Genomic DNA, 12,144 nt, shown 5'->3' on the forward strand with positions numbered 1-12,144 from the left:
TTTTTCCTTTTTCCTATTTCAATTTTCCTTTTTTTGTGTGAATGAAACTTTTAAAAACGAAGATATTTTGTCTGTGGAATCATTTCTGTGTGTCAGGGCTTTTGTTGAATCCCATTTTTTGAGTTGAAGCTGCTGAACTTTTGTAATTTTGGGAAAATGCAGCTACACTACCAAAAATCTTAAACAAATAACATAAATTGTGATAAAAATGCAAACCCTGACTACCTGGACATACAGAGGACATTGTTCCCTAATTTTAATTCTTGTTTTTTTCTCTTTCTTCATCATGTAAAGCACTTTGAGCTCCATTGTTTGTATGAACATGTCCTCTAGAAATAAATGTTGTTGTTGTTGAACCACCAACAGCGAGCACATCACAGCCATCCTGCTGCACCTTCAGTGCTCCCCGTGTCTTACAGGACTGAATATCAAATTCTGTGAATGACCTGCCCACTAAGGTCCTCTCATTCTGTGCCCCCCACTAACCTGCACTCTGTGGGTGACAGCATGGCCTTCAGCTGTATATAGCGCCCTGACTGTGGACTGACCTCCTGAAATTAATGACATCAGCTGACTCCATTCATTTCTTTAGGAGGACATTAAACAGACCTGACAGTCGGCCCCTTCTTTCAGTTTACCCCCTCTATCTGATCAGGTACTCAGGGTTTGCATTTTTATCACAATTTATGTTATTTTTGTTGTATTTATGTTGTATTTTAGTCTGAATAATTGTCTTTTATTCTATTTGAATGTTTTGTGTATCCTGTATTTATCTTTATTTAGTAAAGATATTATTTGTAGCCAATGTTATATCGGTCCTGCTGTTCTTTCTGAATTTTGGGTAGGGTGCTACATAAATAAATTGTGTTCTTATTAGTATTTTTATTTTATTTTTTTATGGCGCATTGTTTATATTAATAAGTGACAAAAACTAGAGCAGTTCTATATAAGGCAATTAATATACAGCATAATTCAGCATAATTCAGTGTAGAATATGTATTGCCGTTTTCTTCACATACATGTTCAAAAATATTAGATTGGCTTATATATTTATTCTAAATTGAATAATATTGCACACATGCATAGTACATTTTAAATAACGTAATCACTTTTATTACTAAACTCTAACGTGGTGCAAACATTGTAATTATATTGTATATTTCATTCCATGAATGTAAATGAAAAACTATTTTCAATTAACACAGATCTTGATGAATTTAATTTTGTCAACGTGTTATATGGTTCCCATAGACGCAAACACAACGTAAATGTAATAATAATAATACTACATCTATATAGCGCATTTCCCATGCTCAAGGCACATAGTCTATTTCACAGAAACGATCCGTATTGTTTAGCTTGATATATGACACGACGTGATGGCAGAAACCCTCTGAACTTCACAATGATGCATATTATTTGGTTTCCGAATGGGTCCTTGACCGGATGTCAATTTCCGGGCTTTGCCGAGACCTGCCGAAACCTTCCAAAAGTAATTATACAAAGTCAGTCCTGAAACGTTGGTGACGTCACTTCCGGTTCTGTAACTGCGGGTTTACAACCATAGACATATAATTACTAGATGCTTCATTACTGGCAGCATTGTAAGTCAATGTCAACACCATATTGCGAGTGGCTCTGCTGGTGGGGTGAAGTAATGGATAAAGATGCCTCATCTATGTGCTGCTTGGGATTGTACAAACTGCTGTACGCTCAAAACCAGATCCAGGGGGATTACATTTCATAGGTAAGGCTTAAAAATTGTTTTGGTTATATTTGGCCATTAGAAAATCCCATTTTATAATCTTAACTTTAGCAAAAGCAGGCTAAGCTAGCAAATCTATGCATTTATGTGCTCAAGTGAGCTTCCAAACAATGTTTTGGCTAAAAGCATTTAGTCACTAACTATGTAGATTGTTGTTAGCTGTTAACATTTCTCAAACTTTGATGGTTTCCCAAAAAAATTCACCTCATGAAGCAGTGGGAGGTAACCCTTAGACGGGATTTGGAGAAAGCTGTCCTGTGATGTGTGTCGTGCTAATTTAGTAACAGATGCTGTACCTGCATCATATGATCAAAGCTACCACTCACTCACATTAAAAACAAAGGAGGTTTGATGATTCTTTCTGAGGGTACAGTCAAGGTGGTCAAAGTAGCCGAGCTTGTTATCTGACAGTCGACTTTAGGACAAGCTGTCAGTGTATCTTTGATCAATCAGTTTGTTCGGGTTGAGATTGGAAACACAGTTTGAAATTGCCAACCATCATTCTATGATCATGTCTTCAGTTGTGTCTGTCTTTCATAAACTAAGATTGCACCATATTGCCAGACTGAATACTCTCAAATTACAAACTGGCAACACATGGAAAAAGCTATGGAAGACAGTTCTGTTTCATGAATTTTAGATCCTTCATCCATCCTCTTCTGCTTATCCGAGATCGGGTCACGGGGGAAGCAGCTTGAGCAGAGAGGCCCAGACATCCCTCTCCCTGGCCGCCACTTCTAGCTCTTCTGGGAGAATTCCATAGCATTCCCAGGCCAGCCGAGAGACATAGTCCCTCCAGCGTGTCCTGGGTCTTCCCTGGGGCCTCCTCCCGGTTGGATGTGCCCGGAACACCTCACCAGGGAGGCGTCCAGAAGGCATCCTGATCAGATGCCCGAGCCACCTCATCTGACTACTCTCGATGCGGAAGAGCAGCAGCTCTACTCCGAGTCCCTCCCGGATGACTGAGCTTCTCACCCTATCTTTAAGGGAAAGCCCAGACACCCTATGGAGGAAACCCATTTCAGCCACTTGTATTCGCGATCTCGTTCTTTGGGTCACTACCCATAGCTTATGACCATAGGTGAGGGAAGGAACATAGATCGACTGGTAAATTGAGAGCTTTGCTTTACAGCTCAGTTCCTTTTTTTACAACGACAGACCGATGCAGAGCCCGGATCACTGCGGACGCCGCACCGATCCGCCCGTCGATCTCACGCTCCATTCTTCCCTCACTCGTGAACAAGATCCCGAGATACTTGAACTCCTCCATTTGGGGCAGGATCTCACTCCCAAACCTGAGAGGGCATTCCACCCTTTTTCGGCTGAGGTCCATGGTCTCGGATTTGGAGGTGCTGATTTCCATCCCAGCCGCTTCACACTCAGCTGCGAACTGATCCAGAGACAGCTGAAGATCACGGCCTGATGAAGCAAACAGGACATCATCTGCAAAAAGCAGTGACCCAATCCCGAGCCCACCAAACCGGACCCCCTGAATGCCCTGGCTGCGCCTAGAAATTCTGTCCATAAAAGTTATGAACAGAATCAGTGACAAAGGGCAGCCCTGGCGGAGTCCAACTCTCACTGGAAATGGGTTTGACTTACTGCCGGCAATGTGGACCAAGCTCAGACACCGATCGTACAGGGACTGAACAGCCCTTATCAGTGAGTCCAGTACCCCATACTCTCGAAGTACCCACCACAGGATTCCCCGAGGGACACGGTCGAACGCCTTCACACATGTAGACTGGTTGGGCAAACTCCCATACACCCTGTGCCAGTGAAGTTGAGAGAGAATCTGTGTAATATGTTCAATGGATTTAGAACATCAGGATATTATCCTGGCAGCAGAATTTTGAAGAAGTTGTAAGTGATGGATAAGTTTTTGTGGGATGCCAGATAGAATAGCATTACAGTAATCTATACATGAGGTGATTCGAGCATTAACCAATAGTTTAGTACTGTGTTGTATAAGAACAGGACGAAGTCTAGAAATGGTTAGGAGATGGAAGAAGGCAGTCCGAGAAATGTTACTTATATGGGAGGAATTATGTAATATTATTACATAATTATTTAATAATTGCCATTATTAGCGTATAAATTGATATAAATAATTGCATTTAAACAAGTCGCCAAAATTTGTTGTATGTAAACGATACTGTTTTAAATGTTGTTTATTCATCAGAAAACCAAGTTTCCACGTCTACCTGTATGAGTTTAAACGCCACTTTTGCCACAATATGACAGCCGCGCTGACGTATCGAGTCGACTGGGCAACACAGTGAATAAGGTGTCTACATATATATGCCTATGTCTACAACTGCAGGGACGTATGGGACTCTGCAAGTGGATATTATTGAAAATCAGAAATTAAGTATGGGGCCGTGCAGGGAGAAGGGTCTAGATGCAGCCCTCAATACCTATGATGTTAGACACAGAACGCCCTTCATATCACAGAACGCCCCTAACGCCAGTCAGAGAATGCCCTTTGATGTCAGTTCCGATACATCAATCATTGTTTTCGTCGGCACTCGAAGGAATGGTGAACTTTATGAAAGATCTCCTTTATGAGGAAAGAAGAATAAGACAGAGTTTGAAATCAAGATGGCATTGAGTTTGTTGCAAGTTTTATTAATATTTGATAACATCATACTTTACTGGTAGGGTACGAATTATACTAGAGTGCATTAAAGATGAGAGTTGAATTGACTTTAAGGTGCCGTGCAGTACTAAGAGCTCTTAGAAAGTATTAAACAACAAGCAGGTCCATTTGTGTAGCATATTGCAACAGGGCTGTTCGGAATACTCAATTCAGAGTAGTAAACCGACAGATTCAGCTGTCGATTATTTTTTAGAATAACTAATATTATATGTAAGTGTCCGTTGCTGATTATAATTGACCATAGGTAAGAGTAACGGATCGTAATCAAACATCTGTAACCGTGATTAAGTACTTATAATTGCCCTTCCCTATAATTGCTCTGTATATCACGTATATGCTAGTTAATCAGAAGCAAAACATATCAGTAACGTGGTAGTGTAGATACCAAAATATATTTCAGAAAGACAGTGAAGAGAGATTGAACCAATATCAAGGGATTTTCCACGAAAAGTGGAAAAAGAGCAGAAGTTTCTAAGACAAACACATTTAATAGTGGATATACTATTTTTTCTCATATAGTAATGTTACAAGTCAAAAGTTTCTATACACTTAGGTCACTTTAGATCTTTTTTCATAGTTCTGTATATATATTTACAATACATAACGGAAAATTGTAACAAGTAGTTACAAACAAAGGTCAAGTGCTAAAGCAATATTCAATTACCTCCTGTTCAAGAAAGTTCAAATTAGAATCTAGACAATGAGGAAAAGAACAGCCAGTTACTTATTATTATTTTGTAAAATTCTTTCAATGATAGTATAGTTTGTTTAAACTCTTAAAACAATATTCAACGTCTCCTGCACTCTTCAAAAATAGTGCTTTATAAGTTTTTTTTTATGTAAATAAAGTGAAACGTTTGTTCTTTTACATATTTGTCAGTTTTAAGAACTCTATATCTATTTCATATTCACAAGAGACACATAAGTATATTCAAGTCCACAGAGGAGCCTACAGTTGTGTGTGGTGCTCAGGAGTTTGCTTGTCAGATTCTACAGGCCTCATCAGCCACTTACAGAGTCACAGAAGGACAGCGGTGGTCCATGGAGGGATGTGCAGCTCTCAGAACTTGTAAACTTTGATCAGTTGACACTTTTAACACAATTGAATGCAGCTCACTCTCCACCTAAACAACAAGGTCTGATTTAACGAAATAGTACACTGTGTACCTTCCACTTTTTGAAAAGGTAGCTTTGATTAATTTTACATTAATTAATTCATGACTGTTTATTAACACAATTTTCTCTTTTAAAATATTTAGAAGGATATGACAAAGATCATAGTACAAATACTTTAATTTTTAGGAACGTAAGCGTGGAGTTACATTACCTACAATTGACTGGCAACATATATTTTCATGTCAACGTTTAAAAGCATCATTGGCTGTAACTTTTATTATAATGTTTGTTCTGATTAAAAGAAACAGCATGGGATTTTATATTCATTGAATTTATTTTAGTTTCCTGATTTACATTTCTTAGGTGTTTTCTCTTACTTTGGAAAGCCAGCATTAAAGGTGTATAACTTTTCAAGCTTTTTTGAGGGAAGAACACTTATCACAATTTGTCAGCTTACAGTATTTCTGAATTTTTGTTTCTTCCAGCCAAGACTGTAACTTTTTCACTGTTTCCCTTGTTCTTCAAAGATCAGTTTCATCTGAGACATTAGGTAGCATTTATTGAATTTGCAGGTCAGCATATTTATGGTTATGTGTAGTTGTTAGTAAATTGTAATCGACTTGCAGAAATGCATAATATTTAATAATCTGTATTGCAGTGCCTAGTAGTATGGAAAATGTGGTCCTCACAAAGGCACAGCCCTGTCAGGTACTGTTCGTAGTGAAATGATACTTACGGCTTAAACACAGGAAATCTTTTAAAGGTAAGGATTCTTTTTTTTCTTTTCAATATCATTCAGTCTAGAAAGGAGTGATTGTTTCATTCAGGTAAACACTTTAAATCATGTATAACTTTTTACATGTAGCATTTCTATTGCAATATGTTTAGGTGAATGTTTTAGTAGTTTTTAAAGTGTACTTGCTAAATTGCGAACAATTAAATTACTTATTATTTGAAATGATGAAGTTGGCCTTCACAAGTGACTACATTGTGGTAATTGGCCTATTTTTGTCTTTCAGGTACTCACTTAAGTACAATTCCTGTAGACTGTGAGGGATGGCTGGCAGTTTATCCTGGTCAACACCCCCAGGCAGCTAGAGGGAGTCCTCCCTAAAACATGGAGGTGCCCCGAATTCCCGCAGGGCATTATGGACAATGGAGTTTGGCTGCACAGCCCTGCTGGATACCATGGTGGCCACCAGGAGATGCTGCAGGGAGGCACAAGTGTTTCTATTATAGCCAGGAAGTAATACTTCGTCATGGGGATGGAAGAACTGAAGCACTTCCGGGCTGATGAAAAATATAACTCTTGATCTGACCCGGACGTGCTATGGAATCACATGGACTGACGGACAGAAGCACTTCCAGGTTAAGGACTATAGGAAACCCAGCAGACAGAGCCGGAGTTGGGAGGGAGTTTGACAGAGCTGCTGGGAAGAGAGGAGGATTGATTAGTGTTTATTTATGATTATTGATTTATTATTGTGTATAGTGGAGGTGCTTTGTGCACATTATTGTAACAATAAATTCATTATAGGGAATTTTACCTGGTGTCTGGATGTATTGTCTGCGGGTTTGGAGGTGCGGCAGCACACCCTACTGTCACAAGACGTACAGAATGAATTGAAATGGGTGTAACAGCAATGTATTAGTAAATAAAAATGTCTGTTTTTTCACTTCAAGCACTTAGTCCTTTTGAATTATTTGTGCACTTTCTGAATGGTTTCTAACTAGACATGGCATTCCCTTGAAGATGAATTGCTTTGGATGTACACTGGAGTTTCTTTTGTCTTTTTTACTCTACTTCAAGAATACAGGGAGTACAGCAGAGGCAAAAAGCCAGAGAAATCAATTGAGCTAAACATTCCTATGATATGCTCTGGTCATATCGGTGGGTTCATAAGCCAATGTGACTGTAGTTTGAGTGAACGTGGAGTTAATGTGTTGATATTCCTAATAAAATACTTCACACGCTGTATTGTTTTAATTTTCACAAAAAAGTCTTCATTGATCAAAAACATCCTGGCTGCTTGTGGCCGACTTGAAGGGAAAGAAATCAGGTGAAGAATTCTGGATATGGACGAGGATGAAGGAACACACAGAACTGGAAAATTAGACCAAAGTGGAGATGATGAAGATATTGAAGAAGTCATGTCCTCCATGTTATTTACTTTTGACTGCATGAAGGATATGCTCTCATATCTTGATGAAAAGAAAAAAAAAAGTTCCCATCAGTTGTTGCTGTTCTACAAGTTAGGTTGTTGTGTTTTGTTTTAATTTTGTTAACCTTCAAAAATTTCCACTGTAAAGAAAGGTGGGAATAGACTGGCTCTCTGACCTGGTCCAGTAGTTCCTTATCTACTCAAAAGGCCCGTATAGTGGATGAAGGACATGGATGGATGTCCTGACTGGGATTGTGTGCTTTATTAATTTAACATATATTCATATTTGAACCTGGAACTTGTCTCTGTGTGGTTGTGTTCAGGGTTAGGTTACACTCCCCTATGTGGTAATTATAACAATGAGCTTTGTGTTTTGATACATCACTTTAACTTTCAAGGACCGAAACTGTTGGCTTGCAAGTTCAAGATGGGAGTCGAATTAAAAGCAAAAATTAGTTGCGACAAAAATCTGCAGCCCCTGGGACTGAATATGAGAACCACTGTATGAAACAATGCCATGTTACAAATCAGGATTATATATATATATATATATATATATATATATATATATATATACACACATATACACACACACACAGTATGAGAGAGAGGGAATATGTGTGTTTCATGATTTACATCTCTTGTAATGTTGAACTAAGTACATAACTTTGCTCCACTTCACCATCTCCATGATGCATACTGGTACAGCAATTAAGTCTTATACTCCATGTTGGCACATCTTGTAAATGTAAAAACTGCTCTTACAGAGGTATGTTTATAGACAATAGCTTGGCATTCAACATTGTTGTGCCAACAGAACTGGAATTTGGACTTCATAGTGAGCAGACCTTGGCATTGCAGATTGCCCCATTATATCCTCTATGCTCAGACCCTCAACCCAGGAACACTATGGGGTAGTGTGCTAATCTCCCAGTGTGACTGTAAGTCTGGAAACCACACCAGCTCCATCATTAAAAATGCTGCTGACATCACCGTCATAGGCCTGGCCACCACCAATGATTAAATGGCTTGCAGACAAGAGGTCTACCTGCTGACTCACCAGTCCCAGAACAACCTGACCTTTAATGTCCAAAAATTAATAATTAATTAAATTTTGTACAGTAACAATCATTGATCAATTCAGGAGGGAACAGCACATTTTGTTCATTGCCAAGTTCACCAATCCCTTCCTGAGACGTCTCACAGGTGCTGTCTCGAGTCCATCTTCATTGGCGGCATCACATCCTCGTAGGACACACGCTTGGGTGACTGCAGAGGATGGTGAAAGCCACAAAATATTACTGGCACCAGCTGCCATCTGTCCTAGATACCAAAAATTATTACACACTCGGCCATTCTGCACTGCTGTTTTTCTTGCTCCTGCCTTCTGGCAAATAGTAAAGAACCAGCGGCCCTCAGTATGGCTTAAGAGAAAGTGTTTTAGTTGTGGAGTTACTGAAGAGCCAATCATAATAACAACACTGTAAAAAAAGACTATGTATAAATATTTGAAATATAACTAAATATATATCTAAACTGTACATTGTATTCTATTTATATTTTTTGTGTTTAATTATATTATCACTGTTCTGGAGAGACATGCAAGTAACAGTATAATTATACAAGACAATAAATTCTGTATGTTAAATGACGAGATCACCTCAGGATGATTCCCTGCTGAATGCCCAATGCAACTGACACTATTAATAAGTTGATGATGTTATGCACAGTTGATGATGATAGATGCAAAGTCTACTTTTTTGGAATCCGGTTTGTAATAATAATAATAATAATAATAATTTATTATTATTATTATTATTACAAACCGGATTCCAAAAAAGTAGACTTTGCATCTATCATCATCAACTGTGCATAACATCATCCGAAGATTTAGAGAATCTGGAACAATCTCTGTGCGTAAGGGTCAAGGCCGTAAAACCATACTGGATGCCCGTGATCTCCGGGCCCTTAAACGACACTGCACCACAAACCGGAATGCTACTGTAAAGGAAATCACAGAATGGGCTCAGAAATACTTCCAGAAACCACTGTCAGTGAAGACAATCCACCGTGCCAGTCGCCGTTGCGAGCTGAAACTCTACAGTGCAAAGAAGAGGCCATTTCTAAGCAAGATCCACAAGCTCAGGCGTTGTCACTGGGCCAGGGATCATTTAAAATGGAGTGTGGCAAAATGGAAGACTGTTCTGTGGTCAGACGAGTCACGATTCGAAGTTCTTTTGGAAATCTGGGACGCCATGTCATCCGGACCAAAGAGGACAAGGACAACCCAAGTTGTTATCAACGCTCAGTTCAGAAGCCTGCATCTCTGACGGTATGGGGTTGCATGAGTGCGTGTGGCATGGGCAGCTTGCATGTCTGGAAAGGCACCATCAATACAGAAAAATATATTCAGGTTCTAGAACAACATCTGCTCCCATCCAGACGTCATCTCTTTCAGGGAAGACCCTGCATTTTTCAACAAGATAATGCCAGACCACATTCTGCATCAATCACAACATCATGGCTGCGTAGGAGAAGGATCCGAGTACTGAAATGGCCAGTCTGCAGTCCAGATCTTTCACCTATAGAGAACATTTGGTGCATCATAAAGAGGAAGGTGCGACAAAGAAGGCCCAAGACGACTGAACAGTTAGAGGCCTGTATTAGACAAGAATGGGAGAGCATTCCTATTTCTAAACTTGAGAAACTGGTCTCCTCGGTCCCCAGACTTCTGTTGAGTGTTGTAAGAAGAAGGGGAGATGCCACACAGTGGTGAAAATGGCCTTGTCCCAACTTTTTTGGGATTTGTTGACACCATGAAATTCTGAATCAACATATTTTTCCCTTAAAATGATACATTTTCTCAGTTTAAACTTTTGTTCCGTGATTTATGTTCTATTCTGAATAAAATATTAGAAGTTGGCACCTCCACATCATTGCATTCAGTTTTTATTCACGATTTGTATAGTGTCACAACTTTTTTGGAATCCGGTTGTATTATTTAGTAGTAGTAGTAGTGATAGTAATAGTATTTAATATTTATCAAAAATAAAAAAGACGACGACTCAAAGACAGTTTGTTTTTATGCCAATCTAAGTTAGGTCTTTGCGATCTACTTAAATGTTGCACGAAAAAGGTTTAACAACAATCACGATTGTCTCAAACTCAAAAGCTATTCAAAACTGAAAAATGTATTGGCGGTCACATACCGTTGAGTTGATGACATACAGTATTTCACACATACAACTTTTATTGATGAAAATGTTGACGGATCAAATCAATAAATAAATGACTGCTTCCTAAAATGTTTCCCAGCCACTTATAAAACCAATTTTATATGTAGCGCTGTTTTTGCAAACCTTTTAAACTTTAAGTAATCTTAATATTGTTTCACAGGATTATAATTTGCTAGTGGGAATATGAAATACATTTATAGATTGAAAATCTCTAGCTCTGAGTTTCATAAGCGGCTTCACAAGCGCGTGCCCGACAGACAGAGCCCGAAGAGAGAAGAAGCAATCCCGACGTAACGCGCCTCCGCCAAGTCAGATGTAGCATTTCATTTCACGGGACACCGACCGGAAAATAAATTAAAAGTAGCAGTAATAAAAACTTCCGCGACCACCGTCATCCACAATAAACTCGTGAAGGTGCGATTTGCTGTGTCGCCGCATCCTCATTCTCCACGTAGCTCTAAATCCCCAACACTTAAAAGCGAACCACACGGCGTCAGGCACCACCTCAAATTTAAAGCTGCCCAGCACGTCGAGGCATTCCCACCCGTACGCGATCGCCACGTTCGACTTTGTCTCACCTTACGCACCTTTGCTTGATCTTATGGCCGTGAAGAAGTCCAAGCACGAGGATCTCATAAGAGCAAACTAGTGATGTACTGCTGGGAACTCACTTGTCGAGCTATCGAAGAACCGCTTCGAGGCGTGTTTGAATTGCGCCCGTCACGTGATTTTGAGGCACGCTTGCGTCATGACGTCATTGATATCCGCGCAGTCTGCGACCTGCTGCAGGCTTTGACTCTGTCGCTACCCGATCTGCGGTGCCTACCCGATTTGCGCGCGCAGGCGTATTGAAAGCCTAACATACCGTATCTGTTCGCGCATGCGTTAAACAGATTAGGCAGCACCGTAAAGTGTGTGATGACGTAGCCTTTCAATACGCACGCGCACGCAGATCGGGCCGGCAACGGGAAAAACACATATCGAATGCGCTTAATGAAAAAAACATTAAAAACAAAAAAATCCACTTTACGGAACGGCCCGATCAGAACCATGCATGCAGTACAACTTGACATTATGATATATTCATTTTAGTTCCACATTAGTTGACCATAATAAATATTCATCCTTTAAAATAAACGAAGCAGCCTTTGTGGCGTAACGTTGATGTCCAATGTTCGATCGCCGTAAGAAGCAGCTTAGGTTTCC

At 39.6% G+C, this 12,144-nt stretch overlaps 2 protein-coding genes across 3 annotated transcripts in view; one reads left to right on the forward strand and one right to left on the reverse strand.

The window, feature by feature from the left end:
* LOC120528363 (zinc finger protein 501-like) overlaps positions 1-11,648 on the reverse strand; it is a 33,149-nt gene extending 21,501 nt beyond the window's left edge. Inside the window, exon 1 of one of the 2 annotated variants that reach the window (XM_039752511.1) lies at positions 11,526-11,648. The gene's annotated coding sequence lies outside the window, so the exon portion shown is untranslated. Of the gene's footprint in view, positions 1-11,516 lie in introns of both variants that reach the window. The other variant, XM_039752510.1, reaches the window with a different exon arrangement.
* Positions 1-12,144, forward strand: part of LOC120528357 (zinc finger protein 184-like) — a 700,371-nt gene that overhangs the window by 117,675 nt on the left and 570,552 nt on the right. The window lies entirely within an intron of this gene.

The sequence above is a fragment of the Polypterus senegalus genome, chromosome 4 (genome assembly GCF_016835505.1).
Source record: "Polypterus senegalus isolate Bchr_013 chromosome 4, ASM1683550v1, whole genome shotgun sequence".
Classification (NCBI taxonomy): Eukaryota; Metazoa; Chordata; class Cladistia; order Polypteriformes; family Polypteridae; genus Polypterus; species Polypterus senegalus.